The sequence below is a fragment of the Aotus nancymaae genome, unplaced genomic scaffold, assembly GCF_030222135.1.
Source record: "Aotus nancymaae isolate 86718 unplaced genomic scaffold, 86718_ANA_hifiasm-v0.15.2.pri h1tg000015l_0, whole genome shotgun sequence".
NCBI lineage: Eukaryota > Metazoa > Chordata > Mammalia > Primates > Aotidae > Aotus > Aotus nancymaae.
The window spans coordinates 5,162,421-5,176,041 of NW_026988426.1; the positions used below are offsets into that span (position 1 = coordinate 5,162,421).

The following is a 13,621-nucleotide window of genomic DNA, read 5'->3' on the forward strand; positions in this document are numbered from 1 at the left end:
GCCCGATTCCAAAATTCTGTTTCAACCCAATTTCTTAATCAGATCAAGTGAATGGGAGCAGGTACAGCCTGGGTTACAGAGTGTAGCTTGGGAGTTTCTCCAAGGAAGGATTAGATTGATACACTGCCAAAAAGATTTCTTTTTTAAAGGAATCAGATCATATGTGACATTGCCTTCTTCCTAGGGCATTCAGAAGGAGTGTGATGCCTAGGTAGACTGTGGGGGCGGGAAGGGGGTGACGTTTTGGCAGATTTGGGAGCCATAAGCAGAGAGCTAACCCTGGAAACCACTCCTGGGGCAGGACCACCTCTATCACTAGTGTGGGGGTCTCAAAGGAGGTTCCTCTGAAGAACTAGTGAACTATGTCTTTGCTGGGAGTTTAATTGGGGAAAGAATTAGGCATGAATATTTCAGACCTATTACCTTTTTCAGGCTGAGAAAAGACTGTCAATACCTCACCTGAAGAATGGATAGACCTCTCCTGACCCTCTCCCAAATGTGAAGACACTCAGGTACCTGAAGGGCCTGTGATTTGCCAGGGCCACGTGGCTGATTTAAGTCAAAACTGGGACCAGAGACCGGGTCTGGGGCATTTGCCACTAACAATAAACTGAAAAAAAGGAGGAAAGAAACTTTCCCAAAAATCGACGTCCAACATGTTTTGGCACCATGTAATGTTTGTAATACTGAGTTAATGGTGAGAGGAGGGGTGACTATGAAATCTATTAAAATGCAATCATACTTAATGGCAAAAGACTGACTGCTTTTCCCCTAAAATAAGGCACAAGGAGAGGATGTCTACCTTCACTACTGCCATTCAACATAGTATTACAAGTTCCAGCCAGCATGAAAAGTAAAGAAAAGGAAATGAAAGACATGTGGATCAGAAATGAAGAAATAAAACTGTCTCTACATGCAGATGGCATAATTGTCTATTTAGAAAATCCTAGGGAATTACACAAAATACCTCATAGAACTCAAGTGAATTCAGTAAAGTGCAGTACATAAGAGGAGGATTCAAGAATTATTTTTTTCTCTATTCTATCCATGGACACACAGAAACCAAAATTAAAAATACAATACCATCTACAATCACTAAAAAAAAGAAGAATTATTTAGGTGAAAATTTAACAAAATATGCACCTGACTTGCATGCTGAAAGCTACAAAATGGTTACTAAATAAATAAAAGAAGCACTTAAAAAAAAAAGGAGCGATATTCCATGTTCATGGATAAGGCTATCAAAGGAAAGATGTTGACTCTCCCCCAAGAATTTTGGACTTAACACAATCCCTATCAAAATGCCAGCAACAACTTTTTTTATGTGTAGATATGGGCAAGATTATTCTAAAATTTACATGGGAAGTGGGAAGGTAAAGAAGCCAGAATAGTTAAAAACAATTCTGTACAAGAAGAGTGAAGTGGGAATAATCTATCTGATATCAAGACTGACCGAGCTAGAGTAATCAAGACTGTGTGCTATTGGCAGAGGGCGAGAGACTAGATTAAAGAACCACATAGAAAACCCAGAAATAGCCCCACACGTGTATGGCCAACTGCTTTTTGACAAAAGTGTGAAAGCCATCCAATGGAGGAGAGAAAGCCTTTTCAACAAATAACAAATTGAAAACAAATTGTTAACAAATTAAAAACAAAAAAACAAAAATGGGTATTGAATTGCCATGTGATTTCCCTAGCAATTCAATATCCATAGGCTAAAATATCAACCTCCATCTAAATCTTTTACTAACACAAAAACTAACCCCAAAGTGATCATGGACTTAATGTAAAACATAAAACTAAAACTTAGAAAAAACAAGCCAGGTGTGGTGGCTCACACCAGTCATCCCAACACTTTCAGAGGCCAAGGTGGGTGGATCACCTGAGGTCAGGAGTTCGAGACCAGCCTGGCCAACATGGTGAGATCCATCTCTACTAAAAATACAAAATTAACCAGGCGTGGTGGTGCACACCTGTAGTCCCAGCTACTTGGGAGGCTGAGGCAGAAGAATCCCTTGAACCCAAGAGACAGAGGTTGCTGTGAGCTGAGATTGTGCCACTGCACCCCAGCCTGGGCAACAGAGTGAGATTCTGTCTCAAAAAAAAAAGAAAAGAAAAGAAAAGAAAAACAGAAAATCTTCAGCTACTTGAGAGGCTGAGGCAGGAGAATCACTTGAACCCAAGAGGCAGAGGTTGCTATGAGCTGAGTTTGTGCCACTGCACTCTAGCCTGGTCAACAGACTGAGACTCTGTCTTAAAAAAAAAAGGAAAGAAAAACATAGAAAATCTTCAGGATGTGGGGCTTGGTAACGCATTCTTAGGCATGAAGCCAAAGTATGATCTATACAAGAAAAAAGATCAATAAATTGAACTTCATCAAAACTAAAAGTATTTGCTCTGTGAAAGACCCTGTGAAGAGAAGAGAAAGGCAAGCTACAGACTGTGAGCAAATATTTGCAAACCATGCTTCTAACGAAGTACTCACCCAGAATATATAAAGAATTCTTAAACTGAACTGCTGAAAAAAGCAAATAATCCAATTAGAAAATGGGTCAAGGACAAGACATTTTACTGAAAAGGATATAGGATGGCAAATGTGCCCCTGAAAAGATGTTCAGCGTCACTACCTAGCAGGGAAATGCAGATTCAAACCACAGTGAGACATTGCCACACACCTGTCAAGCTGGTGAAAATAAAAACTAGGGACAGGACTAAATGCTGTTGAGGAGGTGCAGAAAATGGTTTCCTCCCACATTGCTGGTGGGATGTAAAAATGGTACAATTGCTCTAAAAAATAGTCTGGCAGTTTCTGACAAAAAGAAACACACTTCACCGAATAACCTAGCAAACAGGTTCCTGGGCATTTCTCCCTCTGGAAGGAAAACTTAATGTAGGCACAAAAGCCTACATGCAAATGTTCACAGCAGCTTCATGTATATAAACCAAAACCTGGAAACAACTGATTATCCTCCAATAGGGGAAAGGTGAAATAAACAGTCCTACCTCCGTACTATGCATTGGAAAAAAAAAAAATGCTGACCAGGTGCGGTGGCTCACATCTGTAATCCTAACACTTTGCGAGGTCAAGGCAGGTAGATCACGAGGTCAGGAGTTCGAGACCAGCCTGGCCAACATGGTGCAACCCCATCTCTACTAAAAATACAAAAATTATCAGGACATGGTGGCACACACCTGTAATCCCATCTACTCTGGAGGCTGAGGCAGGAGAATTGCTTGAACCCAGGAGGCGGAGGTTGCAGTGAGACGAGATCATGCCATTGCACTCCAGTTTGGGTGATAGAGAGACGCTGTCTCAAAAAAAAAAAAAAAAAAGAAAGAAAGAAAGAAAAAGAAAAAAATGCCAATCTCTGAAAGTCACATCTACATAAGATTCTCAAAATGACAAAATTGTAGTGAAGGAAAACAGATGAGTGATTGCCAGGTAGGGATGTCACAGATGAGGCAGGTGGGTGTGACCATAGAGGGGACAGCTTAGTGACCTTTCTGGGGGTGGACAGTTCTGTATCTTAATGACAATAGGTTTTATGTGAATCTGCAGCAGTGGTAAAATGGCATAGAACTCTAGACACACGAGATACCAACTGTACTCATCTGAGCTTTCTGGGTTTTCTCTTGAACTGTAGTTGAGTGAAGGGCACAAATGAGGACCATGAGAGTCCCCTGGGTGACCTTCCCTTGCCTGTAAGAGCCAATAGCTTTTAATTGTCCATTTGGAGGAAACTGTATAAACTGTGTAATAATGAAACTGGGGCAATCTATGCAGCAACTTAATGCATTTAATGAATTAATATGTTTAATGCAGCCATTTAATGTATTCAGACAAATCCAATTTCTGGATTTGTCTGAATCCAGGCCAATGTGTCAGATAGAATATCTCTCTCTTTTTTTTCCCTCAAAGATGGAGTCTCGCTCTATCACCCAGGCTGGAGTGCAGTGGCACGATCTCAGCTCACTGCAACCTCTGCCTCCTGGGTTCAAGTGATTCTCCTGTGTCAGCCTCCCGAGTAGCTGAGATTACAGACACTTGTGATCATGCTGTCTAATTTTTGTATTTTTGTAGAGATGGGGTTTCACCATATTAGCCAGGCTGGTCTTGAACTCCTGACTTCAGGTGATCTGCCCACCTTGGCCTCCCAAAGTGCTTGGATTACAGGTGTGAGCCACCGCACCCAGCCTCAGATAGAATCTTTTTTTTTATGCAGAGTTGGTTGGAAGATCTTGAAGCTCTCTAGACCAGGAAAGCCTTTCTCCTTTTGTGCAATTTTGTACAAATTGAGGCTGAACTTTTGAGTCTGGACCAAACACAGTTGCCGTGGAAGCAAAGGGTCTCTTTTTATCTCTGTGCTCCTTCCTGAGATCCTGGCAGTAACTGGTTATGATGGTTTTTCCACAGGATGGTGCAGCAGCTGCATATAGGGCAGGGAGGACTGCAGCGGGCTAAGGTTCAGTCATATCTTTGATGATGTGACGGAGGAAAAACTAAGATGCAAAGCCTAAGGCTTACCGTGGCCTCTGAGTGACCGGTGTTCATGTCTTGCTGGGCCAATGTTGGAAATGGATGTGGGAAACAGATGCTCCACGCCACAAAGAAAAATTAGCACTGAGACAAAAGATCTTTCAGTAACCCAATTTTTACTTGCTGAGCTGCAGGAAGGGTACCCTCACTAGCCATCTTGCCATGAGAGTACAGTGAACAAAGGAAAACACGCAAATTTATCCCTTACACATTTGGGGTCGTCCTTACTGCTGTGTCTGATCTCCATTGGCTGCAGCGAGACCCCACAATTTAAACCAAAACCCGATTGGCTAACAACTTAAAACTTTTCTAAACAGGTAAGAACAGTGGAGAGTTGGGACATGCCTGTGAGCCCATCCAGCACAGATATCTTGGTTAAAGTACAAGGACATAGAGTGTATTGCGTGCCTGTAACAGCTGCATAGGATACGGCTTAACAAAGTTATTAGTGTAAGGCTGGTTGCCTCGCCGGGAGCTCGGACATGCCCACCCCCTCCTCTGCACCTAGAAACCACGTCATCATCCCGCGCCCACTTCTGCACTCGGCACTAGGCTCTGCACTCAGCACCTAGCCAGCCGTTGAAGAATCCCACCAAAATTTAAAAGAAGCCCCACCAAAACCTGCCCAATAGCATTTTGCCCCGTCCAGGTCCCACTTCCCCTGGGCAGCCAGCTCACCGGAAATCCTGCCTACCTGCCAATGGCAGCTTGCCCCTACCCATGTCCTGCTTCCCCACAACCAATCAAAACACCTCCACTCCCTATAAAACCCCACGTCTGAGAGGAGTCCGCGTGACTTCTCCAGTCCCTCCAGTCGGACCCGAACCTCGCCCAGGAGCTGATTAAATTTCTTCATTCCAATAATTGGCCTCCGTTGCCTCTCATTTAAACCTTACAATAAGCACACTTATTCTTTAATGGAAAGGAAACTTTAAAAAGGAACTTTTCTACTTCCCACAGCCAGTTCCTTGGTGCGTGATCTGAGCTCCTTGCAGGGAAGAGACCAGTCTTCAGCACAGGCCTCCCCATTGCTGAATCCCGTTCTGTGTGGCAGGAACCTTATTTGAAATGACCTTACTTATTTTCTGTCCTCCCCCTACTCAGAACATCAGCTCCGTGAGTGAAGACAATTACCTTGTCTGTCTTATCTGTCCCCAGCACGTAGAGGTGGCTCAACTCCTGGCAGACCCTGGGGAAGGTCCCAGACAGCTTAAGATCCCCACCCCCACAGGGTTACATCATAGAGATCCAGAAGGCTGTCTGTCCTCAAGTTGTAGCCATTGTATTTAAACACAGGTCAGGTTTGGGTGCGAGTTCTGCAGTCACTCTCGAGAGACGGTGAGACGTGAGTCTCCGTCTGTGGAGGTCTGACCCGCGGACCTGACTCAACGACGGATGAATGGATGCGCTCTCACACCGTTACAGTGAGTCGAGTGGGCTAGCAATGGCCATTGGCTGCTTTCAGTGGCCGAAATGCAACCGATCGACCCAGACCCTCTGTCCATCCACACTTTTATTCATAACAGAGGTTCTAAGTCAACACCCTTGTGGATAATTAACACGGTTAAGAGAATAGTTTTAAGACTGATAAAAGCTTTAGGTTCCGGGGACCGGAGTAAATGCTATTAACAGGTAATTCCCCTTTGTTCTTCCCTGGAGAGGGCCACCCAGCACAAAAGTTAACATGAGTACACAGAGTGGAGACAAGTGGGTGTGGGGTAAGCACACTTAAACTGGGAAAATCCTCCTCCCTATTTTCTCCCTAACTTAATGGACCGGCTGGCCACCTTCAGCCTGCCCCAATAAAACCTTTCGGCCTTGCAAAAGGGTTGAGTCTATAATCTATAACCTTCCCTGAATATTTTCTGTTATATTTTCCTGCCACCCCCAGTGAATAGCAAGACGGGACAAGACTCCCAGCCACTCAATGACTTTCACTTGTTAAGAAAGTCCTTCCTCGGAGACTCCTTGATGGCAGGGATAGCTGGGTCTGGTCGCCTCTGGCTGGGCACTTTCTGCCTTATTTCCAATGATTGGAAAGCTCTGTTTCCTCCCTTTCCATTTTTTATCTGTCCCCAGATTGTCCCGCCCCTCTGTCTCAGGATCTGTTGATTCTTCCCCCATCATAAGGCATCCCCAGCTTCCTCCTGCCTGCTGTGAGCCCTGCTGGCCCTGGACACTTAAAACAGCAGCAGTGGCAGCAGCAGGAAGGAGCTAACGTCTGTGGAACTATTTTTATTTATTTATTTTTATTATTTTATTGAGACTGAGTCTCGCTCTTGTTGTCCAGGCTGGAATGCAGTGGCGTGATCTCAGCTCACTACAACCTCTGCCCCCCGGGTTCAAGCAATTCTCCTGCCTCAGTCTCCCAGTTAGCTGGGATGACAGGCATGTGCCACCATGCCTGGCTAATTTTTGTATTTTTAGTAGAGACGGGTTTTTGCCATGTTAGTCAGGCTGGTCTCGAACTCCTGACCTCAAGTTACCCACCTGCCTTGGCCTCCCAAAGTGCTGGGATTACAGGCGTGAGCTACGTGTCTGTGGAACTATTAAAAGCAGCCAGGACTGTGCAGGCATGCACGTGCATCTGAGGCACTTGCATCTACAGCTGTGATGTGGTCAAGGCGTCACTTGGCATCTGGAACTTTTCTCTGTGTATTCTGCCAGGTCAAGCCTTGTCTTACCCTTCTCTGCAACCCCCTGGCGGTGGCCTGGTGAGTCCAGGGACTCAGGGATGGGACGGGCAGGGAAACTTCCTGAATGCCTTCCTGATGTTGCCCGAGGCTTGGCCCTGTGTGGGGAATTCAAGTCAGCTGCTGGGCCCCTGGTGGCTCGGTTGGTATAGGGGGCAGCTGCAGATCCCCCCCGCCACACCCAGAGCCCAGGTTTGTGCTGTCTCCAGGCCCTGAGATTCCTCCTCTTCCTACAGCAGCTGCTTCTTTCCCACCCCTTGTCCTCACCCCATCCAGCATCCCTGGCCCCCAGATCCCAGGGGAAGCTCCGTTCCTTCCCATCTCCAATTAATCCCCTGATGGAGGTGGGAACCACCTGCCCCCCACACCACCCTGCAGCAGGCAAGTGTTAAAAATCACAAGATCCAGAAATTTGGAAAGGAGACTTTATTTTTTACAAAGAGCCACAGCCTGTGGCACAGGCTAAGGGAACCCTCCAGGGGAATGGGCCGGCCGGGTTGTAAGATGCTCATGGAAACAGAGTATAAGACTCCAGGAAGCAGAAACCAACAGGTGCATTTTGATTTAGAAAAATGTAAATAGGTCATCTACGTGAGTACTGCACACAACACATCATCAGCTAGTGCAAGTGAGAGAAGACGCAGGGTTTTGACAACATCTGATGCAGAATTGAGCTTCCTGCACACACACTGGGAAGACAGCCTTTCACAGCCTGCTTCTAGGGGACACAGTCACAGTCACACAACCCTCTTGATCCCTGACATCCTGTAGTGTCTTTGGTTTAATTGCCTCTGGCTCAACCTGGCTCAACTGGCTATTTCGTCAGCCCAGCCATGGGGATGAATTTCTCTGCCCATTGGCTAGATGGGAGCAGCTTGTCAACAGAGGGCAGACAAATTGGCTGGTGGTAGATTTGGTTAAACAACCTCCCTGACAGCAGACGGGCATTGGGTGAACGCGCTGACCACCTCAACCTCCATCTCCGCTAACACGTGCTTCCTCATGCCGTTAATCATGTTTTGCAATAATCTCTGCTAAGAGCCACCAAGATTCTTTGTGGTCTAATTGAGATTCCAGCAGGTTTCCAGTTTTAGTCTGAGCTGGAATCTGATTCATTCGGAAGGCAACAGAACATCCAGAGCCAGATTTAGTGGGGATTGTCCTGGATGTGACAAAAGACAATCAGAATTAGAGGCTACTCAGAAAGGGAAAACACAGAAGATGGGATGCAGCGTGCAGGTGTGGAAGAGTGGGCTTTAGCTGGCTAAGCTTTTAAGTCAAGCATTATAAATATTATAAATTAATAAATACATTTATAAAGATTATAAATAAATAAATATTTCTGAAACGACAAAATATATTTTTTAAATGCATGACACTTTCCAGTACAGATCATTCTGAATGGAAGATGAGACTGACCCAAGGTACAATTTCTTATCCAAAAGATCCTAAGTTGCCCCCAAATGAAATGCTGACTGTAGTCCATCTTCAGTGTGGAATGGTTAAAGTCAATACAGGGCGCCGCCTCCTCTCCAGGGACAGAAATCTTCACTTAGGAGGGAGGCGGAATCGGGAACGAACCCTCGCTTCCCTGACAGCGGCCGCGCAGTGGGCTCCTCCAGCGTGCTGACTCCGGGGCCATGCACCCGGCACGTTTTTTTTTTTTTTTTTTTTTTTTTTTTTTTGGCATAAATAAAGGTTTTATTGGTCAGTTTGGGTGAGTGACAAACTGACATACCCCCCATTCACTATTCCACATATCCAAGCCCCTGAGGTGGCAAGAGGAGAAGCTAAGCTTATTGATGGTGGGCAATGGGTGGGAGGTGGAAAGGACCTGAAGGCCTCAGAGGGTTAACAAGGCTACCGGGACTGGAACCAACGTCCTAGGAATAAGTCCAGGATGGAGAAGGCATCATCCAGGGCTGGAGGTCCTGGTGATTCTGGATCACCCTAGGACTGCTATCTGCTTCATGTTGGGTTATCGTGGCCTCTGTCTGGCCCTCACCATCCACTGCAGTCCCGCGCTCCTCCACTCTCCCATCTGGCTTAGTGATCTTGGTCACAGAGATGCTCTTGAAATAGGATTTAGGCTGGGGCTGTAGAACCGAGCCAAGACCCTCCTGGGCAACCCGGGAAAAAAGATCATTGTCCTCTCTGGTTCTAGGATGGGGTCCACAGGCCATATGTCATCAAACCTATGAAATGGTCTCTGGGAGCCCCAGTCTGGTGCTGGTTTGGGGGATTCACTTCTTGCATCACTCTCCAAGAGTCCTCCAAAGATCCTGGGCTAGTGACTCTCTGGATACTTAAGCACTAAGTCCCGAAGTGTTCGTCCCTTCCACCGTCTCTCACCAGGTGTCTCTGACTCAGGACCTGGAAGTTCAGAAAGATGGGTTATAAATTTTGTTTTAAGAGGGGCTATTTTTTTCATTCACTTAAAACCCCACCTGTATGAGTGGGTTGGCGGTGAAATCTTGGAGTGGTTGGGTTGGGTCATCTCTGACCTACTTGTGACGTCAGGTGTCCTGGTCTTTTGCCTCTGGTTTTCCCGTGAACACCTGGGAGGCTAGGGTGGGACAGTTCACACACTGACTGGTGGACCCTGTTTCTTACCTGAAGTTCCCTGAGATGGTGGTGGTGGAAGCAATGGTGACAACAGGAATAAACTAACACACGCTAATATATCTTTGGCGTCTTCACACTGCTTTCCCACTAACTTTCCATGTAAGCCTCAAAATGAAAAGAAAACATTTATGTGGCCAACAAACATGAAAAAATCTTATCATCACTGGTCAGTAGAGAAATGCAAATCAAAACCACAATGAGATACCATCTCATGCCAGTTAGAATGGCGATCGTTAAAAAGTCAGGAAACAGATGCTGGAGAAGATGTGGAGAAATAGGAACGCTTTTACGCTGTTGGTGGGAGTGTAAATTAGTTCAGCCATTGTGGAAGACAGTGTGGCAATTCCTGAAGAATCTAGAACCAGAAATACCATTTGACCTAGCAATCCCATTACTGGTTATATACCCAAAGGATTATAAATCATTCTATTATATAGACACATGCACATGTTTATTGCAGCACTGTTCACAATAGCAAAGACTTGGAACCAACCCAAATGCCCATCAATGATAGACTGGATAAAGAAAATGTGGCACAGATACACCATGGAATACTATACAGCCATAGAAAGGATGAGTTCATGTCCTTTGCAGGGAAATCGATGAAGCTGGAAACCATCATTCTTAGCAAACTAACACAGGAACAGAAAACCAAGTACTGCATATTCTCACTCATGAGTGGGAGTTGAACAATGAGAACACATGAACACAGTGAGGAGGAGAGGAACATATACGGGGGCCTACTGTGGGGGGTGCAGGGGAAGGATAACATGAAGAGAAACACCTAATGTTGACGATGGGTTGATGGGTGCAGCTAACCACCATGGCACGTGTATACCTATGTAACAAACCTGCACATTCTGCACAGATATCTCAGAACTTAAAGTATAATAATAATAAAATAAAATTTAAAAAACCTAGTGTTATATTATGGAAAAGAAAATAATTAGAGAGGGATGGGATTTTTCTCAAGACCACACAGCTAGGAAGTGGCTTGTTCTCTTCAGCAGAGGACTGTGCCCGTTGCCTAGGAGTCAAGAGAAGACAGACACTGAGTACTGGTGAGGGTGGGCCCCTCAGCCTGGATGCCTGGGCATCTCAGGTTTTCTCCTTTTTATCGGGAAGAATAACACATGTCCACGGTGGGAAATGCAAGCAGTGTGAAGGCTAGTCTCCACTCTAGTTCCTTTCCTTTCCTTCTTCTTTCTAGAGGCAACCCTTGTTACCAATTTCTTGTCCACCTTTCCAGAGATAGTTTCTACTCTTTCTAGCATATGTATGTGTGTTTACACACACATAAGGAGATGGCTGTCTTCATGCATGTAATCGCATTTCATTCCTTTTTTTTTTGAGATGGAGTCTCACTCTGTCACCCAGGCTGGAGTGCAGTGGTACAATCTTGGCTCACCGCAACTTCTGCCTCCGGGGTTCAAGTGATTCTCCTTCCTTTTCCCGAGCAGCTGGGACTACAGGTGTGTGCCACCATGCCTGGCTAATTTTTTATATTTTTAGTAGAGATGGGGTTTCACCATGTTAACCAGGATGGTCTTGATCTCCTGACCTCAGGTGATCCGTCCGCCTCGGCCTCCCAAAGTGCTGGGATTGCAGGTGTGAGCCACTGCGCCTGGCCCGTCTCATTCTATTAAACAGCTGCATGGGTTCCCATGTGTGGAGTAGCATAATTCATTTTCTAAATCCCCTTCAGATGGACATTTAGGTTGTTTCAAGTCTTACATAAGGAAAAACAACACAATGCCTGCTTTATTTCCCTTTTAATTATTTTTTAAATGGAAGTAACATATGTGAAAGTCAAACAGTATAAGAAAACATGTCATAAAAGCTGACGGTCGCTTGTGTGGTCTCTGCTCCAGGTCTGCTTACCCTGCCACAGCCCTGTAGCCCTGACTCTGCATCCTACGCTGTCACTTCCAATTCCTTTAACTACTCAATCTTGTATTTATCCTCATCTTTCTTTCTTCTTTCTTTCTTTCTTTCTTTTTCTGAGATGGAGTCTTGCTCTATCACCCAGGCTAGAGTGCAGTGGCACCATCTTGGCTCACTGCAACCTCTGTCCCCTGGGTTTAAGCAATTCTCCTGCCTCAGCCTCCACAGTGGCTGGGACTATAGGCATGTGCCATCACGCCTGGGTAATTTTTGTGTTTTTAGTAGAAATGGGGTTTCACCATGTTGGCCAGGCTGGTCTCAAACTCCTGACCTCATGATCTGCCCACCTGGGCCTCTCAAAGTGCTGGGATTACAGGTGTGAGCCACCGTGCCTGGCCCTCATCTTTCTAAGTACTGTGCTTGTGCTGTGACTTTGATAATTTTTGATCATTTTTTTTCACAGTTTATGACTCCTCAGTCAGGAATTGTAAGTCTTAGCCCTCACCCTGTTCACAAACATTACAAACATTGCCCTCCCTCACTTCCCAACAGAGTTATATCATAATTTGTGAACAAATCAATACACACAGTTCAACATATAATGGCTACTTAAATACCACCCACAACTGAGTCATGTAGTGTACTATGAAGACATTTCCTTTCTCATATGACTTTGCACATGTGACAGATATTTCAGCAGATACCCAAAATCCAGGGATACTGGCTTCACTGGTAGGTCAGGCAAGTCCAGGGAAGAGGAGTTCCCTGAAAGTGACTGGCCTGGTTCTAAGGCAGCCCTTTCCATGAGTTACAGAGCAGGTCTCTAAAAGTGGCCCTCAGAGGGAATGTGGCATGCAGGGTTTGCATCAGGGTCCACACTTATGGAGGGAGGAAGGACAGTATTGGGCAGAGTTCAGCCATGCTGTGGGCCTGGCAGAGCCTTGGCCCAACTCCCTGGGAGCTTCAGGGTAAATGTGTCCCACCAGAGTTATTCCCTGTCCAGCTAAAATGGCCAGGCCTTCATTGATATGCCCACTTCCATCAGCCAGAGATGTGGATGCTCCTGAAAGAATGAGTCCTTGGGTAAGGCAACTCTCTGTAGCTGAGGGAAATCCTGAAGGCACTGGAGGCCTTCTCTGCAACGTGGTATTATGCCCTTTCTTGACAGGGGTTTAGGGGGTGCACATCTGTGTCCACCCTGCACGCATGGTGTATACACATATACAACCCACATACACATATACATACACTCACACACAAATGGAAGCATGCTTATTTTGCACTTAATGGTATGACTTGGAGATTGCTGTGCCCCTACCATGGGCCGAGTTTGGTTACAGGCAGGCTGCAAGGCAGGTAGCAACCGATGTGCTGCCATCTCCCTGAAGCACCTAGCATGTGGGGATTGTACGTCAGAGTTGGTATTGGGATATGCAAACAAGGAAGAAAGGACAAACTGTAACCTCACGGGACTCATGGCCTGGTCATGGGGAGGATCCCAGGGTGTGGTCTTCCTGAGACAGTGGGTGGTTGGGGATGGTGGGGGACCAGGCTGGCTGGAACCGTTGAGGGTGGGAAGGGGTGATTCCTGAGGAAGGGACTGAGCATGGGCTGAGCAGGAAGTGCAGAGTAGGGAAAGACATCACTGGTGGAGAAGGTAGGAGCAATGGGTGGGAGAGGGTGCAGTGAGGGAGCCCAGGCCAGGCCACACCTGTGCTGGGGGCTCTGCAGGGGGCCCATTGGGAGGCTGAGTGGCCCCTGTCTCTGAGAGAGGACTTCGGAGACCTTCCGAGGGACTTGCTGGATCTCCACCAAGTTTCCGCCATACCTCACCTCTGCGGCAAGCGAGTCCCAGATTCTCCAATTCTCTGGCACTCAACAT

The 13,621-nt window shown here is 46.1% G+C and overlaps 1 pseudogene; it reads right to left on the reverse strand.

Annotated features, from left to right (window-relative positions):
• Positions 1 to 8,970: 8,970 nt before the first annotated feature.
• On the reverse strand, positions 8,971 to 13,621 carry LOC135275087 (HCLS1-associated protein X-1-like; annotated as a pseudogene).